Here is a 27,462-nt window from a genome sequence, read left to right as displayed (position 1 = left end):
GAAATGATGTCTAATTATTCCTAGTTACATATCTCATATATGTACCACTTCTTCCAATTCTATACATAGAATAATATTGTGTCCGCCACGGTGGATCTCGTGTAGGATTCGATCTAGTCAGGCTGTCGTATTCATAGTTACAGTTCTCATACTTGCATCTGGGAATATTTCCAATATAATACATATAATATTATGTTGTCAGCCCAGTGGATGTGATCTAACTTTCGTGCTACTTGTCCGAACCATCACAAAATCCTTTCCCGCCATTATTAAATTCATCATCTGTTAACTGATGTCCGAGTATTACTAGTCACAGAGTATATAAAATATTCGACTATTATTGCAATTCAGTACGCTGACTATAATGGTGAAGCCCCTGCGGATAAATACTAGCGCTCGACTAAGAAGTGTTTCCCGAGTAACATTCTACCATCCCGTTTAATTAAAAAATTCGATAATGGAACAGGCACCGGATCAAATTATATCGGACTATCGGGGTTCTACTGCATTTGAAACTTGATTCCTGGTTGTATTCTTCGCGTGATAAAGTGCACGATTTCTTAACTTATGTCCTAGCATTGCTAGGAAAAGAAAGCCTAATGTATTTGGCTATCTTTGGAATACTATACATTGAGTATAGTGGTGAAGCCTCTGCTATATGTACCTGCGTTCGACTAAGGTTGGATTGCCGGGTGAACTTCCTGCACCCCATTTAATCCAAAAACTCAATAATTCAAACAGGCACCACATCCAATTAAATCGATCTGTCGGGGTTCCAATGCATCTCAAACATGATTCGTGATTGAATTCCACGCAGGATTAAATGCACTCACTCTTAATTTATGTCCTAGAATTACTAGGCACAGCGAGCCAAATATATCTGGCTATTCTGGAACTCTATACATTGAGTATAGAGGTGAAACCGCTGCAGATATGTACTAGCGTTCGTCTAAGAAATGGTTTCCCGGGTAACGTTCCTGTATTCCAGTTAATCCAAATATTCGATAATTCGAACATTCAGCGGATCCAATTAGTTCGGACTGTCGGGTATCTACTGCATCTCAAACTTGATTCCTGGTTTTATTCGTCGCGTCATTAATTTATGCCCTAGTAATATTAGGCACAGCAACCCTAATATATTCGGCTATTTTTCCAACACTATACATTAAGTACTGCCACCGGGTATATACCCATTTGCAGTGTGAAAAATACAGCCCCTGCGGATATGTACCAGCGCTCGACTAAAAAGTGACTTCCCGGGAAACGTTTTGCATCCCCTTTAATCCAAAAATTCGGTAATTGTATCAGGCACCGGAAACATTAATTTCGGAATATCGGAGTTCTACTGAAACTCAAACTTGAGTCCTTATTTTATTCTTGGCGTGATGAAGTGAAAGATCTTCTAATTAGTGTCTTAATATTACTAGGCACATTAAGCCTAATATATTTGGCCATTTTTCCAATACTGTACATTGAGTATAGTGGTAAAGTCCCTGCGGATATGTACTAGCGCTCGTCTCAGAAGTTGTTTCACAGGTAAAGTTCCTGCATCCCGTTTAATCCAGATATTCTATAATTCGAACAGGCACCAGATCCAATTAGTTCGGACTGTTGTTTTCTTATTGCATCTCAAACTTGAGCCCTTGCTTTATTCTCCGCGTGATGAAGTCCAAGAGTTTTAATTTATGTCCAAGTATTACTAGGCACAGTAAATCTATATATTTGCCCATTTTTCCAATACTGTACATTGAGTATAGTGCTAACTCCCTGCGGATATGAACTAACGCTGGACTAAGTAGTGGTCTGCGGGTAATGTTCCTGCATACCGTTTAATCCGAATATTCTATAATTCGAACAGGCACCGGATCCAATTAGTTCGGACTATCGGGGTTCTACTGCATCTCAAACTTGAGTCCTTGCTGTGAACTTCACGTGATGAAGTGCAAGAGTTTCTAATTAGTGTCCTAGTATTACTAGGCACAGTAAGTCTAATATATTTGCCCATTTTTCCAATATTATATATTGAGTATAGTGGTAAAGTCCTGTGGATATGTACCAGCGCTCGACTAAGGAGTGTTTCTCCGGGTAATGTTCCTGCATCCCGTTTAATCCAAATATTCGATAATTCGAACAGGCACCGGATCCAATTAGTTCGGACTATCGGGGTGCTACTACATCTGAAACTTGAGTCCTTGTTATATTCTTCGCGTGATTAAGTGCACGATCTCTTAATTTATGTTCTAGTATTGCTTGGGAAAGCAAGGCTAATGTATTTGGCTATTTCTGCAAAAGTATACATTGAGTATAGTGATGAAGCCTCTGCTATATGTACCAGCGTTCGACTAAGAAGTGGTTTCCCGGGTAACGTTCCTGCATCCCGTTTAATCCAAATATTCGATAATTCTAATAGGCATCACATGGAATTAGTGCGGTCTTTCGGGTTTCCCATTCATCTCAAACTTGATTCGTGATTGAATTCTGCTAATGATTAAATGCCCTAACTCTTAATTTATGTCCTAGTATTACTAGGCACAGCAAGCCTATTATATTTGGCTATTCTACAATACTATACATTGAGTATAGAGGCGAAACACATGCGGATATGCACTAACGCTAATCTAAGAAGTGGTAACGTTCCAGCATCCCGTTTAATCCAGATATTCTATAATTCGAACAGGCACCGGATCCAATTAGTTCGGACTATCGGGGTTTTACTGCATCTCAAACTTGAGTCCTTGTTTTATTCTCCGCGTGATGAAGTTCAAGAGTTTAATTTATGTCCAATTATAACTAGGCACAGTAATTCTAATATATTTGCCCAATTTTCCAATACCGTACATTGAGTATAGTGGTAAATTTTCTGTGGATATGTACCAGCGCTTGACTAAGGAGTGGTTCCACGGGTAATGTTCCTGCATCCCGTCTAATCCAAATATTCTATAATTCGAACATGCACCGGATCCAATTACTTCCGACTATCGGGGTTCTACTGCATGTCAAACTTGAGTCCTTGTTTTATTCTTCGCGTGATAAAGTGCAAGATTTTTAATTTATGACCAATTATTACTAGGCATAGTAATTCTAATATATTTTCCCATTTTTCCAATAGTGTACATTGAGTATAGTGGTAAACTCCTTCCGGATATGTACTAGCGCTCGACTAAGGATTGGTTCCCGGGTAATGTTCCTGCATTCCGTTTAATCCAAATATTCGATAATTCGAACAGACACCGGATCCAATTTGTTCGGACTATCGGGGTTCTACTGCATCTCAAACTGGAGTCCTTGTTGTATTCTTCGCGTGATTAAGTCAATCTCTTAACTTATTATGTCCCAGTATTCCTAGGGAAAGCAAGCCTAATGTATTAGGCTATTTGCTGGTTGATCCAAATATTCGATTTCAAACTGGCACCGGATCAAATTAGTTCGGACCATCGGTGATCAAACAAACTTGATTTCTGTTTCTATTCTTCGCGTGATTAAGTACACCTCTTAATTGATGTCCAAGTATTCCTAGTTAGATCATGTCCCACATATCTGCTCACATTTATAAATGTATACATTGAATGACATGACATATTTGAAGATTTCTAGCTTCCCATCCGAGTGAACCGTGGTTCGTCGTCCCGCAACGACGGTCGAAGAATTTGTCCGACACTGTAAATGTTGAATATTGTGTCGGGTCCGATGGATTTGAAAGTGCCAATTCTAACGGACTGTGATCCGTTTCCAAGCGCTCTAAAATTAAGTGTATTTTGATTCATTGTGAGTATTTGAAGTTATAACATGTTTCATATTTCTGGAAGTTTTTCGAATAGTATACATACATACCATGGCTTCGAATCGGGTGGTTGTGATTTAGCGTTCTAACTGCTCATCGTAAAGATACGTGGTACGTTTCCCGGCGTGGATATATCAAGACTCCTATTTTTCCGTCGGATAATTCCTCTTGCAATTTCACATGTCTGGATGTTTTCCCAATTCGATACCCTGAATATAACGATTTCATGTAATGTTCGAGCAGCTCATCCGGGCTAACCGTGGTCCGTTCCCGTCGTGGTTAATTTCAGTGTCCCATAATTGATGTCTCAGTATTCATACTTTAAAAATGTTGTCATAAATGCCGATTTTTTTCCAATACTACACTTTGAATATTATGGTCTTGGCTTCGTGGATACGACTTAGTCGTCGAGATGCCTATCCGAGTCTATCGTTGTTTATGATTGATAGAGGAGAAATATTCGCTCCGGCGCCGAGGATCGAACCCGAGTCCTTGGTTCTACGTACCAAGCGCCCTAACCACTGAGCTACGTCGAAGTGAAATCCTTACCAACGGATCGTATCTCACTCCTCTACTATAGGACCAAAAAATAATCTTTACGTAGATTTCTCGCCCATTAGTGCATATATATTATATAGGCCTATACTGTGGAATCCGTACCACCAAGTCAATCGTGTGCGCTCCTTGTATCATGAAGACGACTCATGTTTCATTTCCGGCTGGTTATTTGCATATTTTCTTAATTGATGTCTGAGAAATTCTTGTCACACCATGTCCCTCATGTGGCTAAATTTGCAATTATAGCCTCCTGAGTCATGAGAAGTTTGTTATTTTGTCTTTAAAGATCAAAATAATTGTTCATTTCAAGAAAAAAGGCTCAAGTTATTCTGCAGGTTACAGTTACGCGACAAATGCAGGAATATTCTACCATACTTCGGGTCCCTGCACACAGATACTATAATCGTGTATGCTGTATGCTATAACATAGTACACTATCAGAACTCAACAGAATATATATTCAGTATTACGGTGTCCGGGGAAAAGGATCTGATATCTCATTCGTGTTTCCCATCCAAGCGATTCGTGGTTAGTTTCCCGGCGTGGCTGAATCCAGAATTCCTTAATTTCTCTCTCATATCTGGATGTGTGTGCAAAAGTATACATTATATATATATTTTTCTGCCCTGTGGATTTGATGTAGCGTTTAAGTAGCCCCTCAGAGCGATCCATGGCTGGGTTCTGTGCGTGTTTATATTTACGACATGTAAAATGACGGGTGATTATTCCTATTTAACACGTATTACAAATCTTGCTACTGTAATTGCTTATGTAATATTATGGTGTTCCCTACGGTAGATCTGAACTGGCATTCGAAATGCCTGTCAGAAATATCCGTGGCTCATTTCCCGACGTGATTAATTTCTGAATATCTTAATTGATAACCGAGTATTCCTAGCTACGTATCTCATATCTATTCATTCTTCCAATTCTAAGCAGTGAATATTATGTTGTCCTTCTTGGTGGATTTAATGTAGCGTTGGAGCAGCCAATGCTAGAGAACCCCAATTCGTTTTCCTGCTTGGGTGAATTAAAGATCTGTTAATTGACGTGTCAGTATCCCGATTTGTAACACATCATAAAATACTGTTAATATTTCAATCAATTTACGTTGAATATTATGGTGTCAGCCACGGTGAATCTCATGTATCGTTCGAGCTACCAAGCCTAGTGGTTGAGTGTTTAGTTTCCCGAATTGGTGTAAGAGAGGATCTCTTAATTGATGTGTGATTTGTCCCATTCATACATACTTGATGTCTGAAGTATGTGCATATAGAATAACTCTTCTCGGGTTCTCAGCCAAGTAAGTTGGAGATTTACTTCCAAGCTTTCGATGGCTAGCTCTACCATCTTCAGGGAATGAAGTGATGTGGGACCATTTCTAGCCGGTATATATGCAATAGTAGGGCTTCCCGTTGCGGGCCAATGAGGAGCTAGCTCCTAGTCCCGACCGCTAAGCGCATTCTGGTTGGTGGGAGCGGTAGCCAATCAGGAGCTGGTTGCTGGTCCCGACTGTCTGCCGTGTGCTGGTGGTCTAAGCGTATTGATGGCAGGTTTGCATGCTGTACTCAGCTGTAGACCCTCGTCTCTGTTGAAATTATTGCCATCAAGCATTTGACTATTTTTCCAATTTTATATATGTAATATAATGTTGTCAGCTCCGCTGGATATCTGCTGCTGCTGCTACTACTACCACTACCAATACTACTAATACCACCACTACCACTACCAACACTACCACTACCACTACCACTACCACTACTCCTTCTCCTCCTCCGAGTAATCCGGATTTCCTTCCGGAGTATTAATGTATTCGGGATGTCTTACTTGATATCTGAGTGTTACTAGTCAGAGCATCACTGAAATATTTGGCTATTTTTCCAACATTATATACCGAGTATAAAGATCACTGCACCAGCGTTCGCGGTACATTTCGAGTGTTTTCTCTTTCCCTTCTCGGCGTAATTAGGTGTATGATCTCTTAATTGATGTCTTGAGTATTCCTAGCCACATCATGTCTCATATCCGCCCACTTTTGTAAATCTGTACATCGAACAAGTTGTCCGCGACACAAAATCTGACGTAGGTTTCTAGCTGACCATCCCATTCATCCGCGGTTATATCCCGGCGAAAAAAGTTCTTGTGCCCTAATTGACGTCTGAGTATTCCCAGTTACAATATGTTTCACATATCTCACTGCACTTCCTATTCTATACATTTGATATTATGTTTCCGGAACGGTGGGTCTGACGTAGCGTTCCAGATGCCCATCCGAGTGTTCCATAGTTCTTTTCTCTCCTTCGTTATTTCAGAATCTCATTATAGGTATCTCAATATTCTTTGAATAGCATGGTACCCTTCTGTTTGATCTGATGTAGCGTTCGAGCTTTCCATCCCAGTGGTTAGTGGTTAGTTTTCCACCATTGTCAAGTTCGGGATCTCCTAAGTGATGTCTGATTATTCCTACACACAATACGTCACAAATATCTGATTATTCTTAACGAAATGATAATGATTATCTATTACTTTATGCCTTTGTAACGTTTCTCATATGCGTTACGTTTCTACCAATTCTATACAGTACACATTAGTGTGTACGTCCAAGTGGACGTGATGTTTGGTGCGAGTTGCCCATGCGACCGAACTGAAGTTCGTTTGCCTGAGAGATTATGTTCAGGAACTAGAGTCCTGCATAACCGGTTACGAAAGATAGGAAAAAACATATTACAACTGAATGCCTAGCGCTATAGACAATATGCGAAGATCTTACGCCTCGGTGTGTGGTCTAATGTTCGATTTAAGGAATGTCCGAGTCTCACTCGGGTGGATGGATCTGGATAATGAAAAATAGGTAATACTGAGCCATTCAGGAGCTCCAAGGATCGTTGCACGGTCGCGATTGTCATCGTGTACCTTTCAATTAATATTTCCTCCTCTCTCGTCATTGACGCACGCTTCATGAAACTACAATCATTACATTTCAGCGTGCATTTATTTATGCTAATAACATTTTATCTCATTAAAACATTTATTAGGGAACTAATATATCCATATGTGGAGGTGTTTTGTAATTCTCTTATGGCTGTGATGTGTTCTCTGTAATGTCCTTGAAATGATGTGCCTGCCTATCTATTCTATACATTGAATATTATCGTTTGTGTCCGGCGGATCTCATTTAGCTTTTGAGCAACGTTCCTAGCGTTGCGCGTTTCCTTTTGTCGGCGTGGTTAAATTCAGTCCCTCTTAACTGAGGTCTGACATTTCTAGTTACACGTGATATATATCTGGGTACCGGTTCAATCCCATGCCTTTAATTTGTGGCTTCTGGCAAATTCTTGTGCTTCATATTATGTCGTTGGGGTGTCTGAGCACAAGATGTTCATACTATTCTCGAGGTCTGAGTATCGCTGAATATCCTGGTGTCCGTAACAGTGGATCTGATTTTGCGATCTGGCTACCCATCCGACTGATCCGTGGTTAGAATCTCCTAGTGGTAATGTTATATTGATGATCTCGTAAACATAAGTCTGAGTTTCCTAGTTACAACATGTCTCATATCTGGCTAATACTGCATATATCCGAGTGATGCGTGGTTACCTTACCCGCGTGGGTATATTGAGGATCTTTTCGAGCATTTCTACTCACAATATGCCTCACGTGGGAGGGTATTTTGCCAATTTTATACTTTGAGTAATATGGTGTCAGGCCCGGTGGATCTTATCTCACTTTCGAGCTTCCCATTCGTGTTTGCTTCGACATGTTAATTACTTCAGGATACCTTAATTAATAGTCGAGTATTCCTAGTTACACCTTGTCTCTAATATTAGACTGTTTTTTCAAAACTATACAATCAGTATAATTGAGGAATTATAAAGTTTAATCTTAATGTTACAGTTAGTCAGTTTCCTCCCAATACTTTCAAGTATGATCAAGATATTTCTGAAGTTCTGATAACCTGTAAGAGTTAAGTGCAATGTCTGAAGTGGTGGCAATTATAAGCCACAATTAACTCAGTGGCTAGCTACATCTTTTCCTTCTGAGGAAGGCCGGTAGGCAAGTATTGCAACTTTAAGTTTGTTATGCGTATAGCGATTATTTAAGTTATTAGGGCTGCTAATGAAGCACGTGATTCATTTTCTAGTGTCGTCTTAATTATTCAACAATTGCATCCACAAATGATTGAGTTCATGTGAACCGTAATGCCCCTCTGCCTGCCTGTGATGTTCCTCTGCAACCTCTTCAGATCCATGGTATCTGTTTGCAATTCACGTGCATGTCTCTGCTGCATCCTTATAGAGGATTATGCTGCCGTCGATCCGACGATTCACCAAGGCGTCATCTATCTGAGGTAGCTACACCACCCTGACTGCTGCACTTTAGTGATTGAAGCCTCTGCAGCATCTGAGAATTGACGGAGTTCACGTGAACAGGAATGGCCCTCTGCCTCTCTCTGTTCTTCTGCATCCTCTCCAGATTCATGGTATCTGTTGGCATTCACGTTTACGACACTCTTGCATCCTTAAACAGAGGGATATGCCGCCATCGATTGCACGATTCATCAAGGCGCCATCTGAGGACGCTACACCACTATGACTGCTAGAGTTCACTGATTGAAGCCTCTGCAGCATCTCTGAGATATGACGGAGTTCACATGAAGAGAAATGCCCCTGTTCCTCCCTTTTCATTTTCCTCTGCATACGCTTCAGATCCATGGTATCTTGTTGCAGTTCACGCTCATGATTCTACTGCTTCCTTAAAAATAGGTATATGCCCCAACAATTCCACGATTCAACAAGGCGCCTTGTTTCTAAGGGAGCTACGACACCCTTTTTGCTGCAGTTCTGATTGAAAGCTCTGCAGAATATCTGAGATATGACGGAGGAATGCCCCTAGCCTCACTGTGATGTTCCTCTGCACACTCTTCAGATCTATGGTATCCTTTTGCAATTCGCATGTATGTTTCTGCTGCATTCTTAAACAGAGTTATATGCCGCCGTCGATTCCACGATTCACCAAGGCAGCAGATATTAATGGCAGCTAACCCACTGTCTGCAGCAGTTCAGTGATTGAAGCCTCTACAGCAATTTTAAGGATAGGACGGATTTGACGAGAAAAGAGAAAATGTCCCTCTGCCTCCCTGTGACGTTCCTCTGCACCCTCTTCAGATCCACGGTAACTGCTTGCAATTCACGTGCATGGCTCTGTTGCATCCTTAAATAGTTATATGCCGCCGTCGAAACCACGATTCATCAAGGCGCCATCTATCTGAGGGAGCTACATCACCCTCTCTGTTGCAGTTCACTGATTGAAGCGTCTGCAGCATCTCTGAAATATGAAGGAGTTCACGAAACCAGGAATGCCCTTCGTCTTCCCTGTGATGATCCTCTGCATCCCCTTCAGATCCATAGTATCTGTTTCCAATTAAAGGGCATGATTCTGTTGCATTCTCAGAGTTATATGCCGCAGTCGATTCCGCGATTCACCACTCCGCCATCTATCTGAGGGAGCTACAACACCCTCTCTGCTGCAGTTCACTGATTGAAGCCTCCGCAGCATCTGAGATATGATGGAGTTCACGTGAACAGGAATGCCCCTCTTCCTTCCTGTGATGTTCGCTGCACACTCTTCAGATCCTTGGTATCTCTTTGCAATTCATCTGCATGATTCTTCTGCATCCTTAAACATAGATATATGACGCCGTCGATTCTAAGATTCACCAATCCGCGAACTATCTGAGGGAGCTTCACCTCCCTGTCTGCTGCAGTTCTCGGCAGCATCACTGAGATATGACGGAGTTCATGTGAACAGAAAAAACTTCTCTGCCTCTCTGCGATGTTCTTCTGCACCCTCTTCAGATCCATGGTATCTGTTCGCAATTCACGTGCGTGATTCTACTGCATCCTTAAATAGAGATATATACCGCCGTCGATTCCACAATTGACCAAGGTTCCATGTATCTGGGGTAGCTACATACCCTGTCTGCTGCAGTTTACTGATTGAAGACTCTGCAGCATCTCTGAGATATAACGGAGTTCCCGTGAAGAGGAATACCTGTCTGCCTCCCTGTGATGTTCCTCTGAACCCTCTTCAGATCCATGGCATCTATTCGCAATTCACGTGCGTGTTTCTGCTGCATCCTTAAACAGAGATATATGCCGCCGTCGATTCCATGATTGACCAAGATTCCATGTATCTGGGGAAGCTACATAACCCTGTCTGCTGCAGTTCACTGATTGAAGCCTCTGCAGCATCTCTGAGATATATAGGACTTCACGAAAACAGGAATGCCCTTCTTCTTTGTGATGTTCCTGTGCATCCTCTTCAGATCTTTGGTATCTCTATGCAATTCACGTGCATGATTCTTTTACATCCTTAAACATTAGTATATGCCGCCGTCGGTTCCACGATTCACCAAGCCACCATCTGGGGAAGCTACACCACCCTGTCTGCTGCAGTTGACTGATTGAAGCCCTGAAGTATCTGAAATGTGATGGAGTTCACGTGAACAGGAAAGCCTCTAGCCTCCCTGAGATATTCCTCTGCACCCTCTTCAGATCCATGGTATGTTTGCATTTCACGTGCATGACTCTGCTTCATCCTTAAACATAGGTATATGCCGTCTTCGATTCCACGATTCACCAAGGCGCCATCTATATGAGGAAGCTACACCACCCTGTTTGCGGCAGTTCAATGATTGGAGCCTCTGCAGCATCTGAGATATGACGGAGTTCACGTGAACAGGAATGCCCCTCTGCCTCCCTGTGCTATTCCTCTGCACCCTCTTCAGGTCCACGGTATCTGTTTCCAATTCACGTGCCAGGCTGTGTTGCATCCTTAAAGAGGGTTATATGCCGCCGACGATTCCGCGATTCACCAAGGCACCATCTACCTGAGGGAGCTGCAGCAACCTGTCAGCTGCACTTCAATGATTGAAGCCTCTGCAGCATCTCTGAGATATAATGGAGTTCATGTGAACAGTAATGCCTCTCCCTCCCTTTGATGTTCCTCTGCAACCTCTTGAGATCCATGGTATCTCTTTGCAATTCTCGTGCAAGATCCTGCTGCATCCTTAAACAGAGTTATATGCTGCCTCCGATTCCACGATACACCAAGGCGCCATCTATCTGAGGGAGCTACACCACCCTCTCTGCTGCAGTTCACTGATTGAAGCCTCTGGAGCATCTCTGAGATATGACGGATTTCACGTGAATAGGAATACCCCTCGGCTCCTGTGATGTTTCTCTACATCCTATTCAGATCAATGGAATGTGTTTGCAATTCAGCTGCATGACTCTGCTGCATCCTTAAAAAGAGGGTTATGCCGCAGTCGAATCCGCGACTCACCATTGCGCGATCTATCTGGGGTAGTTAGACTACCCCGTCCGCTGCAGTTCACTGATTGAAGCCTGAGCAGCATCTCTGAGATATTATGATCTATTTCTTTATTTTAGTGTAGGCTACAAATTTTCTTCTATGAATCTCAAATGACACTATTGTAAAAATCGTCCAAATTAGATTATGGTTCTAGTATTTGCTTATTCAGAAAACTTGCCATTACCAAAGATGAATGTAACTACACATTTATACTGTAGGTTATTTCTTCAATATTATATAAGTGATGTACATTACTGCATTCGTTACAAAAGTATTTTTAAATACTTAGTACAAGCACTAAACCAAAATTAAAATTTCAAATGTCATTTCCCCCAAATATGGTTTTCTGGTATACGCTCCTTGTATATATAACTCCTCTATTGTGGCGAATCTGCTCTGTCGTTGGAGCTGTCTTTCCAAGGGATTCGCGGTGCTTTTCCTGACGTGATTAGACGCAAGTTCTCTTAATTTATGTCGTTTATTTCTGTTTACGTGTCTCATGTATTTATAATTCTATACACTGAATGTCATGTTGTCCATCGTGGTGGATATGATGTAGCTTTCCGTGGTTTATCCCCTCAAAATGTCTTTGGAGGGAATTGTCCAACACTCTGTGTGTAATCGGGAAGTGTTGTTCACGGAACTCTTAGTTACTTCACATGCGGCGGCTGTTAAATAGTCGAACGCGGTGTGCCTCAGTTTTTTTAATTTTTCCGAGAGGGGAAACGATGTTGATACACACATATCGGAAAATCTTCTGCAGGTAATGCTGTCACGCAAACGATCTTAACATTAACTTAAGTATTTTCGTGGCACCTAAATCTTTCTGTTTATGTGTTCTATTTCATCTTTCATGCAGTCGATATGTCAATTTATAAGCAGTATGTTAGAGAATATGTATTATAATATACGAAAGAAATGTTTTTATAGTCATATATGTTGCATGAAAGCATTCTTTAATCACATAAGCAAAAGACAGTTTCAAACTGGGATGAGAGAACTGTTAACTGGACCGGACATCCATTGGCTGCACATTGGTAATTATCTCATTGCTATTTCAATTCTTTACATAGAATATTATGGTCCCAGCGAGCAGGATTGGCTGTATCGTTCGACCTTCTCTTTGGAACGTTCCGTGATTCCTTTCCCTCCTTGGTTTTATTCAGGATCTTTTAATGGACGTTTCGAGTACTTCTGATTACAGCATGACACAAATATATATTATTTTTGCAATTCTGTATAATGAATATGATACTCTATACGCCGGTGGACATAATGCAGTTTTCGAGTTCCCATCCTTGTGATCCGTGTATAGTGTCATCCTTGTGATTAAACTGAGGATCTCTTAATTGATGTCTGAGAATTCCTACTCGCAAAACGTCTCACATATCTGGATATTTTTCCAATTCTATACGTTGAATATTACAGAGACGAACTAGTAGATATGATGTAGCGCTCGAGCTCTCCATCCGAGCGATTCGTGATTCTTTACATTGCTTGGTTAAATTCAGGATATCTTAATTCATGCCTGAATATTCCTACTTAAGGATATCTCAAATATCTGGATATTTTTCCAATTCTATACGTTGAATATTACAGAGACGAACCGGCAATATGATGTAGCGTTCGAGCTCTCCATCCGATCGATTCGTGATTCTTCACATTGCTTGGTTAAATTCAGGATATCTTAATTTATGCCTGAATATTCCTACTTAAGGGTATCTCACATATCTGGATATTTTTCCAATTCTATATGTTGAATATTGCAGAGACGAACCGGCAATATGATGTAGCGTTCGAGCTCTCCATCCGAGCGATTCGTGATTCTTCACATTGCTTGGTTAAATTCAGGATATCTTAATTCATGCCTGAATATTCCTACTTAAGGATATCTCACATATCTGAGTATATTTCCGGTTTTATACTTTGAATAATATGACTTCAGCCCCAGTGGATGTGAGATAATGTTCTAGCTTTTCATCTGAGCTGTCCGCGGTTCCTTTCCCTTTGTCATATTAAGATCCCTTTATTGATGTCAGAGAACTTCTATTCACATCATGTAACAGATATGCTATTTTTCCAAAACTATACATCGTGTTTAATGGTGGCTGACCTGTGCTTTCGCTCCAAAATTCCGGACTATTCGTGGTTCGTCTCCTGGCATGAATATACAGTGAGTGTAGAAAGTATTGATACACTTAATGTTACAGGCAGAATTCATCATCATCGTCCTTGCAGGTATTAGGCCTAGTGGCCTGTTACGGTCTCCGTCCACCTTTTCCGGGGGCGTCCCAAAGTCGGCTAGCAACCTATTAGTAGGACATTTATGTGCTTTCAAGTCTCCGAACAGAATACAGACAGAATTAATTAATATAATTAGTTATTCACTATATAGGCCATACATGGGCACAATTTTCGGTTACGTGAGGCACTCGATTTGAAATAGTTTGTTTACTAGGAGAGGAGACTGCAAAGTAGGATGGGAAATATAAACTGCTGTGACCTGCGTCACCTTATCGTAATCGCTAAGGCGGTCAGTGACGAATTATTAGGAAAGCGCTTGCTTAACGTGAGAGACTCGAAAACTTTTATTCAATTTGGCAAATTAATTCGGCAACTTTAATCAAAACCTCTTTACTATTTCTCCATCATTCAATTGATTTAAATCATAGGCGAGAAATTGGGTAATTAGCCAATAATATTCCATCATGGTGTCTACGTTTATTTTCTTGAATATTCTGGCGTTTACCAAGATTACTTAATAGATTTGCACGTTCTCGACCTAAAATAATTTCAGAAAATCTTATTTCGTTTTCTACGTACGGTACATTTGATATTTTTTTTTATATAAATTTCTTTTGGAAATAATACGTACAAACAACATTTAATTCCTCGTAGGCTACCTTTTAATGCAGCGTGTTTAAGGTATAATGTCATATTAAGTATACTATGCAAATGTTAACATCATAAATTTTCTTCGGAATAGTACGAAAAATAACATTTAATTTGTCTTACCTTCTAATGCATAAATAAAATAAAATAAAATAAAATAAAATAAAATAAAATAAAATAAAATAAAATAAAATAAAAGCATTTTCGTCGCGCTCCTCTCCCCTCTAGTTCGTTAGCTCTTAGTTACGAACACTGCTAGTAGAAATAATAGTATTCAAGTCATTTCGACACTAAGCTGCTAATTTCGGTCAACTGATTTGAGGATTTTGCTTTACTCTTCTCGTTAATGTTTTCTCAGTATATACATCCAGTTTTGTAGGACGTCCTGATCTGTTGCTATTTTCCAACGATTTTCGTTCGCCGACTCTATCAATTGTATATTGAATGGTTCTCTTTGTCTTCCAATTATTTTACTAGTCTCATTTAGCGATTTACACTCATTAAGTAAGGGAATAATTATCCCTCTACCTTCTACTGTAGTCTTTCTTTCTTTGCGCCCCTTTACAACGTTGATTTGCATCCACGAAACAACACATCTGCACAGCAACGTACTAAAGGCCAGACTGAAAAACAAAGCTACAGAACCACCCCAACTCGACTGCACGTACATTTGCTATTGCCTGAACCTTAGTACTGTATCAATACTTTTTGTTTGTGTATTTTTGACGTTTTGGAATCTTCTATTCTAAAGCAAAACTTCTTTCAAGATTCCTTCGTTCCTATTTCAAGATTCAATCAAATTAAAATTAATAGATTCTATCCGTTTCACGTATTAAAACACAATTCTGGTAACTTGCGTTAGGTGTATCAATACTTTCTACACTCATTGTATGCAGCATCTTTAAATTGATGTTTCAGTATACCTAGTTACAACGTGTCTCACATATCCATCTATGTTTGCAATTCTATATACTGTACTGTATTGAATGTCCTACTGTCCGCCCTGGTCTATTTGGGTGAGTTAAAGGAAATAATCAACGGGCAGTACGTATATTGTGATGCTGAATGTGAATTTTCACACTTATATACATATATTGTAACAATATTTCCGTTCTCGTTCTCGTTTCCGTTCCCGGTTTATTGTGAACCAGCCTTTACTAGATCAGCGTTCTACCTGCTCCCCAGACTCAAGGCCGTTTATCCTTCAGACCATAGAAGATATTAAGCCTTGTTCACAATGTTTACGATCGACACATGCCAGAAACCGTATCGTAACGACTACCGACAGTCGTGCAGAATTTGTCCAATACTGTGAATGTAATCCCAAATTGTGTCTCACGAAGCTGTGTGTTACAGTTCTGTTACTCTCACACAATTTAACGAAAACCCATTGACAGTTACAAATATAACCTAGTAGTTTCCCGTGGAAAAAAAAAAACAGCGTTCTAACTGAACGCACGAGATTTCCGGCGTTCGATTCTCGGCGCGGTGAAATTCAATCTTTCATATTTGATGATTGAGATTTGCTCGTTGTAATAATATCTGGATATTTTTCCAAGTCTATACATTGCATATTATGGTATCAGTCCATTGGAGCTGATGCAATGTTCTAACTCCATCCGGAAGTTCCGTGGTTCGTTTCCCGGCATGGGTAAATTCAGGGACTTTGGTTTCTGAATTTTCCTCCTTACGTTCTCATATCTGGCTATTTTCTCAATTCTATACATTGAATATTACGGTTTGAGCCCTTTTGGGTCTGGTTTGATGTTAGAGGATACTATTCCGGCTATTCGTGGTCCGTTTTCCGGCGTGGTTAAGTGCAGTGTCTCTTAATGTATATTCGTAGTCTCATGTCTCACATATCTGGCTATTTTTTTATTCTAATCCGTGGCGCCACTGCCCTTTTTTCAACTTGTTTTTATTATTATCATTATCATTATTATTATTATTATTATTATTATTATTATTATTATTAAAACAGATACAGAACAACGACTTCATAAAATTATTTGAGAGGTAACTTAAACCCAAATAAAAATGTCATTCTACAAAACAATTCTACAAAAGGCATTATGGTAACAAGCATTCTGAAAATAAATTTATCTTAAATACCTTTTAAAAAATTCTAAACACTGCATTCCAAAGTGAATCCCGAGACATCAGTAAATCAATTTTCTCTCTTCAAACTCAATTTACATATCTAATTATCTTAGAAAGATCAGAAATTTGACACCAAACATAATGTCAATAAAATCTTATCTTTCTTACAACATTATCTCAAACATTATGTAAACTGAAACAGTTTCAAAAAGTGATCTTAAAATTTCGCCACGCAACACATTATGTGAAACTTAATTCCTACAAGTTCAGAATTAGTTTTTACATTCTTAATCTGTGCTGCAAGAGCATACTACATGCTATCCTAGATGACCAACGCAATCTGAGAGTATTATTATTTCGAAACTTATCGTCAACTTCCATATACCATATAGTTATAATATTTAACAGAATTAAAGTTCTATGCTATTAACTGTAAAATTAGAATTACAGTAAATCCTGGTGAGCATGCAATAGTTAGAGAACAGTGTAACAAGGGGAATATGTTTGTAATTCCTGAGTTAAACTAAACTGAGTGCGCTATTCAGTTGTAATAATTTGAGTTCTTTTAAAATTTGGGATGACTTGTCCTTCACTTCCATTTTGTGCAAGGACTTTGTCAACTGGTAGTGCAGGAATCCTGAAGCAAGCCATACAGTTAAAAATTTGTTTTGTTTTGTTGGTGGGTCTAATACCAATAATGTTTGGAACCAATCCTGTAGTTGCGAATCTGGCCATACTTTTACTAGTAAAGCTTTTGCTCCTTCCCATATGGTTTTCGCAGCACCACAATTTGTGACACGATGTTTCAGTGTGTCTAACCACCCACACTTTTTGCATGCAGGGGAGTCTGTTAAATTATGGCGATGTCTCTTTTCTTCAGTTGGTATAATCTGGTTGAGATAGCAATACACTGTTGTCTTCCATGCAGTAGGGATGTTCGCCATATGCAAATTGCGCCATATATTTCCCCATCTTTGGTTTGGCAACTTTTCCACGATACGTGGTGTTTGCACGGCTTTCTTCATGAGGTAAGTGTAGATAGTCTTCGTGTTCTGATTCTTTTCTTTCGTGACTTGTTGGTGGATATGACTATTATTTCCCAAATCATTTTCAGCGAGTGCGGTAAGGTGGTAGTTTTACTGCATAGTAGTGGAATGTGGTCTTGCCAGAAATTGTTGTCCATGGGATCGCTTTCATCGTATTTCGCGCGAAGAATATTCCGTGTCAAAAGGGCCTGACTTGTCTCTTTTATTGCCGTCAGCTGTAAACCTCCTTTCGTTATTGGTAGATGTAACTGTGTTTTCGGAAGCTTGTAAAAATATCCTTTCCAGACATAGAAGCTGATTGCTCTGTCTAGCACTGTGGAGTATTTGGACGGAAGAGGCAAAATCTCTGTTCGATACCACAATTTGGGCAGGCAAAATACGTTTATGTGCCATATTCTCTCAAGGGGATTGAGGTTTCTATGTATTTGCTGAAACATTGTTGGTCGAGTTCTTGCAGACGTAATGGACCAATTGATGTCAACCATTTCTTTGAAGGATGCAAATACTGTCAATCCTAAAATCTTTGCTTTTCTTTTTATAGGGATATGATTTACAGTGTGTGTAACAGGCCAATTGCCTAATGGTACTAATGATGACTTTTGTACATTTATTTGTGCACAGGATGACATACTATATGTTCGTAGAATCTGTGGTAATATTGTACACTCGTCTTCATCTCAGAGGAGGATTACAACATCGTCTGCATAAGCCCGGATCGTGAACATGTTGCACGTGGCTCGTCCAGATTGTAAGATGTTATGTGACATTCGAATAAGTGGTTCTACCAATAGCGAACAGGCACATTGACAGAGGGCATCCTTGTTGTAGCGATGACGCAATTGGGATACGTTTCGTAAAGAAACCGTTCACTTGAATTTTGAAGTATGCACTATCATACAAGCTACTTATAGCATTAACAAATTTTTCTGGTATACAGAAGTGTTTCATAACTCGTTGTAGATAGAGATGGTTCATTCTATCAAAGGCCTTATTAAAATCTATTGATAACAGTGCTGCTTTTTCATCCGGGGATTCTTCATAATATAAAATTGAATCACGAATGGTGGCAAGGTTGTGAATTATTGATTAGTATCTTCATAAATAACTTATAATCTGTGTTCAAAAGTGTAATTGGACGATATTCCGACACTGTACGTGGATTTGTAACCTTCGGGAGAAGTATTACAATCCCATCACTGAACCCCTCGACTACAATCCCTCTATAAAAAATGTAATTGAACAAGTCCACTAATGCGTCTTTAATTAAATTCCAGTGCATTTTGTACAATTGATATGTAAGTCCATCAGGTCCAGGGGCAGAATTCTTGGGTGCACTTTCTATTGCCCTAAGAATTTCTTCTTCTGTAATTGGTAACTGAAGATCGTGTTGCTGCTGCAGATACAAGTGTCTATTCACGTGCTTAAGTAAAGTGTCTGTTTCCGTTGCAGATGTGGGTGATGCAGAATAAAGGACTCTGAAGAAAGTTTCAATTTCTTTAATACAATCTGAGTTAGATGTTAATTGTGTTTCTTCCGTTGTTTGGAGGTGGGATATATATTTAGTCCTAGCGCTTCGTTTTTCCTTTACAAGATGGTATAGGGCACATCTTTCATCTTCGCTTACTGTTGGCGTTCTCGCACGTATCTTTACACCGTCCATGAATTTTTGTTGAAGAGCACAAATAGTCGATTTGATGTTCAGAATTTCTTGCCACTTATCACCCCTCGCCTGTTGTGCCGAATACAATTCATTTAACAGCTGATAATAAAAATTCAGTGTTTCTCTATTTGCTTCGGCTCGAATGATACCTGCTTGTTGAAAATAAGTTTTTATTCCAGGTTTTATAATGTTTACCCACTTTTGCATGATGTTCAGTTTGGACTTGTTGGCTTTGCTTATTAATTTTTCAAAATGTTGAGAAAATTGTTCACTAATTTCAGGAATGTGTAGTAAAGTGCTGTTCAGTTTCCAAGAGCCCTTACCATATATGGGAAGAGTAATATCAGTCTGAAGTGAGAGGAGGACACAGTCATGGTCAGAAAATGGCGTTGGAAAAAATTTGTATACGGTAAATATATTTACTGTGTTTTCGAGTGATATAGAAACGATCTAATCGCGATGCTCCATTTTGATGGCGAAACGTATATTCGACTCTATTACCATGGAGAAGCTCCCACGTATCTACTAAATGTAAGTCTTGTGTTTGGTTTGCAAAAACCGGAGATGGATTATACTGCCCCGTTTGATCTTTCGCGTGAAGCACGCAGTTCCAGTCCCCACCTATCAATAGACAGTCATATCTGTGACGAAGGAAGAAAGGGAGTTCCTTAGTTAGAAAACTTTCTCTCTGTTGGCGATGATTAGTTCCAGAAGGGAGATATACATTTAGTATCTGAATGTTATTAACCTTCATGGCTATCACTCGTCCGCTTGGATGTTTTTCGATGGCATCAACCGTAAGTCCACAACGATAAATAACTGCCGTACCACGATTTTCATCACCAGTATTAATAACATAATCGTACTGCGGTCCTATGAAATCAAAGTTTTCGGTATCCACTTCCTGCAACAATAGAATATCTATGCTATTTTGTCTCATGAATGAATTGAGTAACGACTGTTTATTTTTACTTTGTAAACAATTTATGTTTAATGTTGCATAATTTCGTAGTAGCACCATATATTAAATTAAATAAAGTAGTGCAAGTACTGACTTGCAGAACGATATGGATATCCCCGTCTGCATATTCTACGTCCCAAAATTATTTATGGCTAACCATCGGTAAGGGATTCTCCAGCCCTAATGTTTTTATCCTCCTTCGGAAGAGATTTTCCATCAGGACCGTCCTTCTTACTGCCATCTTTGGTGCGACCGTAGATTGCGTAGGTGTGAGGTCGTGGACTGTTCTTGACCTTATTGCTAGGATACGTGGTTGATGTGTTCTTTTCGCTAGCGCTGATCGAGTGTCGCACCCTCGGTGTGATTAGATGCAAGTTCTCTTAACTGATGTCTGCGTATTCCTGTATACGTGTCTCATATATCTGCCTGTATAAGTGTCTCATTTACAGTATCTGCCGATATTTCATATTCTATTCCAGGGCTGGGCATCGGGAGCGCATCCAGACTCTATAAACGGGGGCGCTTAATATTCTTCAGTCACGAAATCAACGCTGCGCGGTGTTCGGCGGGGAAGAAAGGGGATGAAGAGAAATAATACTGCTCCCCGTGAGAGAGTAGAATCCGCTCTTGCTGCCCAACCATGTTCTATTCCGTCATGACGTCCGCCCCTGTGAATTGTTGTAGCTTTCTAGCTGCCCATCCTAGCGTACCGTGGTTTGTCCTCTCAACGCAACGGTCGAAGAATTTGTCCAACGCTGTGAATGTAATTCCGAAGTGTCACTCACGGAATTGTTACTTGCAAATCTGTCTGTCGTTCGCATACAAGTAAATGAAAATATCATCTCGGTGACAAATGCAGGTCTAGTTTCTTGATCATTGTAGAAGAGCTCTTATAAGTATCTTCGGATTTCAACTTAGAAATCGCTTTCTTTTTTACAAGGATCCTGCTGCAATGTTGGTTACATGCAGGACTTCTGTATCCAGAGTCTTTCGAATAGTAGCAGGGCACTTTTCATTTGGACCGAAATGCCTTGCGAGTGTACATTTTGTGCTTTCGTGTAATTGGGGAGGAATGTATGGAAGTAAACTTAATGCTGAGCTAGACTTGAGTTTAAAGATTATCTGCAGTTTGATCACAACACGCAATTCTAGCAGCTGCAAGGTATTATGAAGGATTCCGTTGTGAATCTTATTAGTCTAAAAAAAAAGTGGTCACTTTTTCCTGCAAAGGCGTGCTATAACGTGAAATAACTTTGCATTTATGTATTTTAAGTTTATGTCCAAAACCTGAAATTAAAATTCTATGTAGCTGTCAATTTATTAAAAATACTTAATTTACTATGCAGAAAATAAATGAGTAGCTTATAACATGTCACGCAGAGTGCTGGATTGGAGATAAATCGTTCGCTTGAACTCGGTCGAGTGTCGCACCCTCGGTTTATTGTGAACCAGCCTTTACTAGCTCAGTGTTCTACCTGCTCCCCAGACTCAAGGCCGTTTATCCTTCAGACCATAGAAGATATTAAGCCTTGTTCACAATGTTTACGATCGACGCATGCCGGAAAGCATATCGTAACGACTACCGACAGTCGTGCAGAATTTGTCTAATACTGTGAATGTAATCCCAAATTGTGTCTCACGAAGCTGTGTGTTACAGTTCTGTTACTCTCACACAATTTAACGAAAACCCATTGACAGTTACAAATATAACCTAGTAGTTTCCCGTGAAAAAAAAAAAAACAGCGTTCTAACTGAACGTACGAGATTTCCGGCGTTCGATTCTCGGCGCGGTGAAATTCAATGTTTCATATTTGATGATTGAGATTTGCTCGTTATAATAATATCTGGATATTTTTCCAAGTCTATACATTGCATATTATGGTATCAGTCCATTGGAGCTGATGCAATGTTCTAACTCCATGCGGAAGTTCCGTGGTTCGTTTCCCGGCATGGGTAAATTCAGAGACTTTTTTTTTTCTGAATTTTCCTCCTTACGTTCTCATATCTGGCTATTTTCTCAATTCTATACATTGCATATTATGGTATCAGTCCATTGGAGCTGATGCAATGTTCTAACTCCATGCGGAAGTTCCGTGGTTCGTTTCCCGGCATGGGTAAATTCAGAGACTTTTTTTTTCTGAATTTTCCTCCTTACGTTCTCATATCTGGCTATTTTCTCAATTCTATACATTGCATATTATGGTATCAGTCCATTGGAGCTGATGCAATGTTCTAACTCCATGCGGAAGTTCCGTGGTTCGTTTCCCGGCATGGGTAAATTCAGAGACATTTTTTTTTTCTGAATTTTCCTCCTTACGTTCTCATATCTGGCTATTTTCTCAATTCTATACATTGAATATTACGGTTTGAGCCCTTTTGGGTCTGGTTTAACGTTCGAGGAGCTTATTCCGGCTACTCGTGGTCCGTTTTGCGGCGTGGTTAAGTGCAGTGTCTCTTATATTTATATTCGTAGTCCCATGTCTCACATATCTATTTTTTAATTATAATCCGTGGCGCCAGAGCCCTTGAAGGCCCAGACCGACCAGCTACTGCTGGCCTCACGTTCACATGCCGAAGCAGAGGTAGATAATCATCTAACCAGTTTTTTTTTATTCTATGCTGTGAATATTATTTCGGAATATGTATTATATCTGTGGTGTTCGGGTAAATGGGTATGTCATTTTTTTGTTCAGGTCGAGTTTTGTTCCTCAGATGAACACACAAGTTAAATTATACAAGTCGGTGTGCAAAAATCAAAGACTACTAGCAGTTGATGTGTTTTATTTGTGTAGAAAATTATTTGCAATAAGGGTTCCAAGTTGAATTTTCATTTGTCTCCGAACTCATTTTTATGACTTATCTCCCTTTACCCAAACAGCACAGATATGTTCTTTCTTGTGTTAAATCCTATCGTAACTTGTTAACATGTTTCGGCTTGTTATGCGCCCGTTTCAGAACTAGTTGTTGCTGTTCTTGGCGCCTTTTGTTTTGTTTCCTGTGGGGGTGTGTTTGTGTAGTGTAATGTGAAGTCAAAGAGTGTGTGTTGTGAAATTGAGTTGGATGTGTTTTTGTGTGTCTGTATATTTCGTATTGTTCTAGTGTGTTTAGTTTCTGGCTTTTTGGTTGGATGTGTGGAATTTCATGTCTGTGTTGGCCTATGAATATTATTGTTTGTGGTTAGGTGGATCTTGTGTAGATTTCGAGCAACATTACGAGCATTCCGTGTTTCGTTTCCCGGCGTGGTTAAATTCAGATCATCTTAGTGAGATCTGAGTATTTCTAGTTACATGTCACATGTATCTTGGTCTTGTTCCAATCCCATGCCTGTGACTTGTTGCTTTTGGCAAATTCTCGTGCTTGATATAATTGAATCGGTTATTCTTGAAAGGAACCAAGTCCACGTTTTAAAGTTTTAAGATAATCGAAAAAAAAATTTCTTTTGTGAGTTATCTATCGAAGATTAAACCAAAATATAATGTGCGCATAAAATATAGGCATATTGAATTAGTTTAGACTCATAAATGTATACACACAGTCATTAGAATCTTTCTAATCTAGGAAACACGTCATTGTACTTAGGTCCTTTCAACATCGAAATGCTCTATTTATAAAAATGTAAACACATTTTGGCCTATAAGAACAAGTTGGGAATTTTTAAATCACCTGTAATGCATGTCTTAAGGAAAAATATCAACTATGAGACATATTGTTACTTGCATGGTGCAGTATAACATATTATTTTCACAAAATACAAAGAATATTTACAGTAGTCATACACCTTTGTAATGAGAATAACTCAGAAAAGAAAAGAACGTTTTTCAAATATATCCGTAGTATTTGATTGAATTAACCAATATTATTCTTGGGTAAATACAGAATAACAGTACAAATAAATAACTGTTTTGAATAAAGTAGGTATTCTTTTTGTTTCGTTGGCCATTGCAATATTATTTTCATCATAGAAATCTTTGCTATCTCCTGATGTAGTAACATAACGTTTAACTTTCCTCACATCTCCTAGTTTGCTTGTTTTGATTGGAACTCGTCCTTCAGGATAGACTTTCTGTACTAGGCTAATAAGATTACAATTTCTCGTGTATTCCGTCTTCCATTATCTGATAATGTTATCAAGTATATAATAATCAAATCTGAAAATTTAATGCGACAAACTAGTAATCAACAATCAGTCTCTGCAGACTCATAAAACCCGCGAAATACTGGAGGCAGAATATACTGTTAGCACAGAGCCGCCAACCTGGAATCTTCGTCGTTCCGTGTTGAAAAGCACAATCTACAGGAGTTAGTTCCTTTCACCACCGAATGACAAGATTGGCCACCTCAAAGAAAAGCACAAGGAATATGAGTAATAAGTTCGTTCCAACACCAACAGATGCAGCTTGGTTTTTTCTACGTCACAAATCGATAAAAAAAATGAAATTGACAAAAACGTGGACTTAGTTCCTTTGAACAACGAACGATTCAATTATGTAACTGTGGTGTCTGAGCACATGGACTTCATATGATTCCTGGTCTGAGAATAGCTGAATATTATTGTGTCCGCCCCTGTGTATCTGATGTTGCGGTTGAGTTACCCATCCAACTGATCCGTGGTTAGATTCTCCGCGTGTATATATTGAGAATCTCATAATGGAAGTCTTGAATTTTCTTAGTTACAACATGTCGGACACGGTGCATCTGATCTAAAGATCGTGTTTCCCATCCGAGCGATCCGTCAATTAATTCAGGAACTCTTAATATCCGAGTATTTCTAGTTACGCATGCCTCAAATATTTGGCTATTTTCTAGTGGTACGCAATGAGTATAATTGTGGCGCCCCTGTGCATCTACTCTGGCTTCCGAGCTGATTTGGCGAGGGATTCGTGGTGCGTTAGATGCAAGTTCTCTTAACTGATGTCTGCGTATTCCTGTATACGTGTCCCATATATCTACCTGTATACGTGTCTAATATACAGTGTCTGCCGATATTTCATATCCTATTCCAGGGCTGGGCATCGGGAGCGCATCCAGACTCTAAACGGGGGCGCTTAATATTCTTCAGTCACGGAATCAACGCTGCGCGGTGTTCGGCGGGGAAGAAAGGGGATGAAGAGAAATAATACGGCTCCCCGTGAGAGAGTAGAATCCGCTCTTGCTGCCCAGCCCTGTTCTATTCCGTCATTACGTCCGCCTCTGTGAATTGTTGTAGCTTTCTAGCTGCCCATCCTAGCGAACCGTGGTTTGTCCTCTCAACGCAACGGTCGAAGAATTTGTCCAACGCTGTGAATGTAATTCCGAAGTGACACTCACGGAATTGTTACTTGAAAATCTGTCTATCTGTCGTTCGCATACAAGTAAATGAAAATATAATCTCGGTCACAAATACAGGTCTAGTTTCTTCATCATTGCAGAAGAGCTCTTAGAAGTATCTTCGGATTTCAACTCAGAAATCGCTTTCTTTTTTACAAGGATCCTGCTGCAATGTTGGTTACATGCAGGACTTCTGTATCCAGAGTCTTTCGAATAGCAGCAGGGCACTTTTCATTTGGACCGAAATGCCTTGCGAGTGTACATTTTGTGCTTTCGTGTAATTGGGGAGGAATGTATGGAAGTAAACTTAATGCTGAGCTAGACTTGAGTTTAAAGATTATCTGCAGTTTAATCACAACACGCAATTCTAGCAGCTGCAAGGTATTATGAAAGATTCCGTTCTGAATCTTATTAGTCTAAAAAAAAGTGGTCACTTTTTCCTGCAAAGGCGTGCTATAACGTGAAATAACTTTGCATTTATGTATTTTAAGTTTATGTCCAAAACCTGAAATTAAAATTTTATGTAGCTGTCAATTTATTAAAAATACTTAATTTACTATGCAAACAATAAATGAGTAGCTTATAACATGTCACGCAGAGTTGTGCTTTGAAGTTAAATCGTTCGCTTGAACTCGGTCGAGTGTCGCACCGTCGGTTTATTGTTAACCAGCCTTTACTAGCTCAGCGTTCTACCTGCTCCCCAGACTCAAGGCCGTTTATCCTTCAGACCATAGAAGATATTAAGCCTTGTTCACAATGTTTACGATCGACGCATGCCGGAAAGCATATCGTAACGACTACCGACAGTCGTGCAGAATTTGTCCAATACTGTGAATGTAATCCCAAATTGTGTCTCACGAAGCTGTGTGTTACAGTTCTGTTACTCTCACACAATTTAACGAAAACCCATTGACAGTTACAAATATAACCTAGTAGTTTCCCGTGAAAAAAAAAAACAGCGTTCAAACTGAACGTACGAGATTTCCGGCGTTCGATTCTCGGCGCGGTGAAATTCAATGTTTCATATTTGATGATTGAGATTTGCTCGTTATAATAATATCTGGATATTTTTCCAAGTCTATACATTGCATATTATGGTATCAGTCCATTGGAGCTGATGCAATGTTCTAACTCCATGCGGAAGTTCCGTGGTTCGTTTCCCGGCATGGGTAAATTCAGAGACTTTTTTTTTTCTGAATTTTCCTCCTTACGTTCTCATATCTGGCTATTTTCTCAATTCTATACATTGCATATTATGGTATCAGTCCATTGGAGCTGATGCAATGTTCTAACTCCATGCGGAAGTTCCGTGGTTCGTTTCCCGGCATGGGTAATTTCAGGGACTTTTGTTTTCTGAATTTTCCTCCTTAAGTTCTCATATCTGGCTATTTTCTCAATTCTATACATTGAATATTACGGTTTGAGCCCTTTTGGGTCTGGTTTAACGTTCGAGGAGCTTATTCCGGCTACTCGTGGTCCGTTTTCCGGCGTGGTTAAGTGCAGTGTCTCTTATATTTATATTCGTAGTCCCATGTCTCACATATCTATTTTTTAATTATAATCCGTGGCGCCAGAGCCCTTGAAGGCCCAGACCGACCAGCTACTGCTGGCCTCAGGTTCACATGCCGAAGCAGAGGTAGATAATCATCTAACCAGTTTTTTTTATTCTATGCTGTGAATATTATTTCGGAATATGTATTATATCTGTGGTGTTCGGGTAAAGGGGTATGTCATTTTTTTGTTCAGGTCGAGTTTTGTTCCTCAGATGAACACACAAGTTAAA

At 39.6% G+C, this 27,462-nt stretch overlaps 1 protein-coding gene across 1 annotated transcript in view; it reads right to left on the bottom strand.

The window, feature by feature from the left end:
- The window catches only part of LOC138707517 (uncharacterized), a 636,564-nt gene that overhangs the window by 337,821 nt on the left and 271,281 nt on the right, over positions 1-27,462 (bottom strand). The gene's annotated exons all lie outside the window — the stretch shown is intronic.

This window comes from Periplaneta americana, chromosome 10, assembly GCF_040183065.1.
Source record: "Periplaneta americana isolate PAMFEO1 chromosome 10, P.americana_PAMFEO1_priV1, whole genome shotgun sequence".
Taxonomy (NCBI): Eukaryota; Metazoa; Arthropoda; class Insecta; order Blattodea; family Blattidae; genus Periplaneta; species Periplaneta americana.
This window is presented reverse-complemented; position numbering and strand designations above follow the sequence as displayed.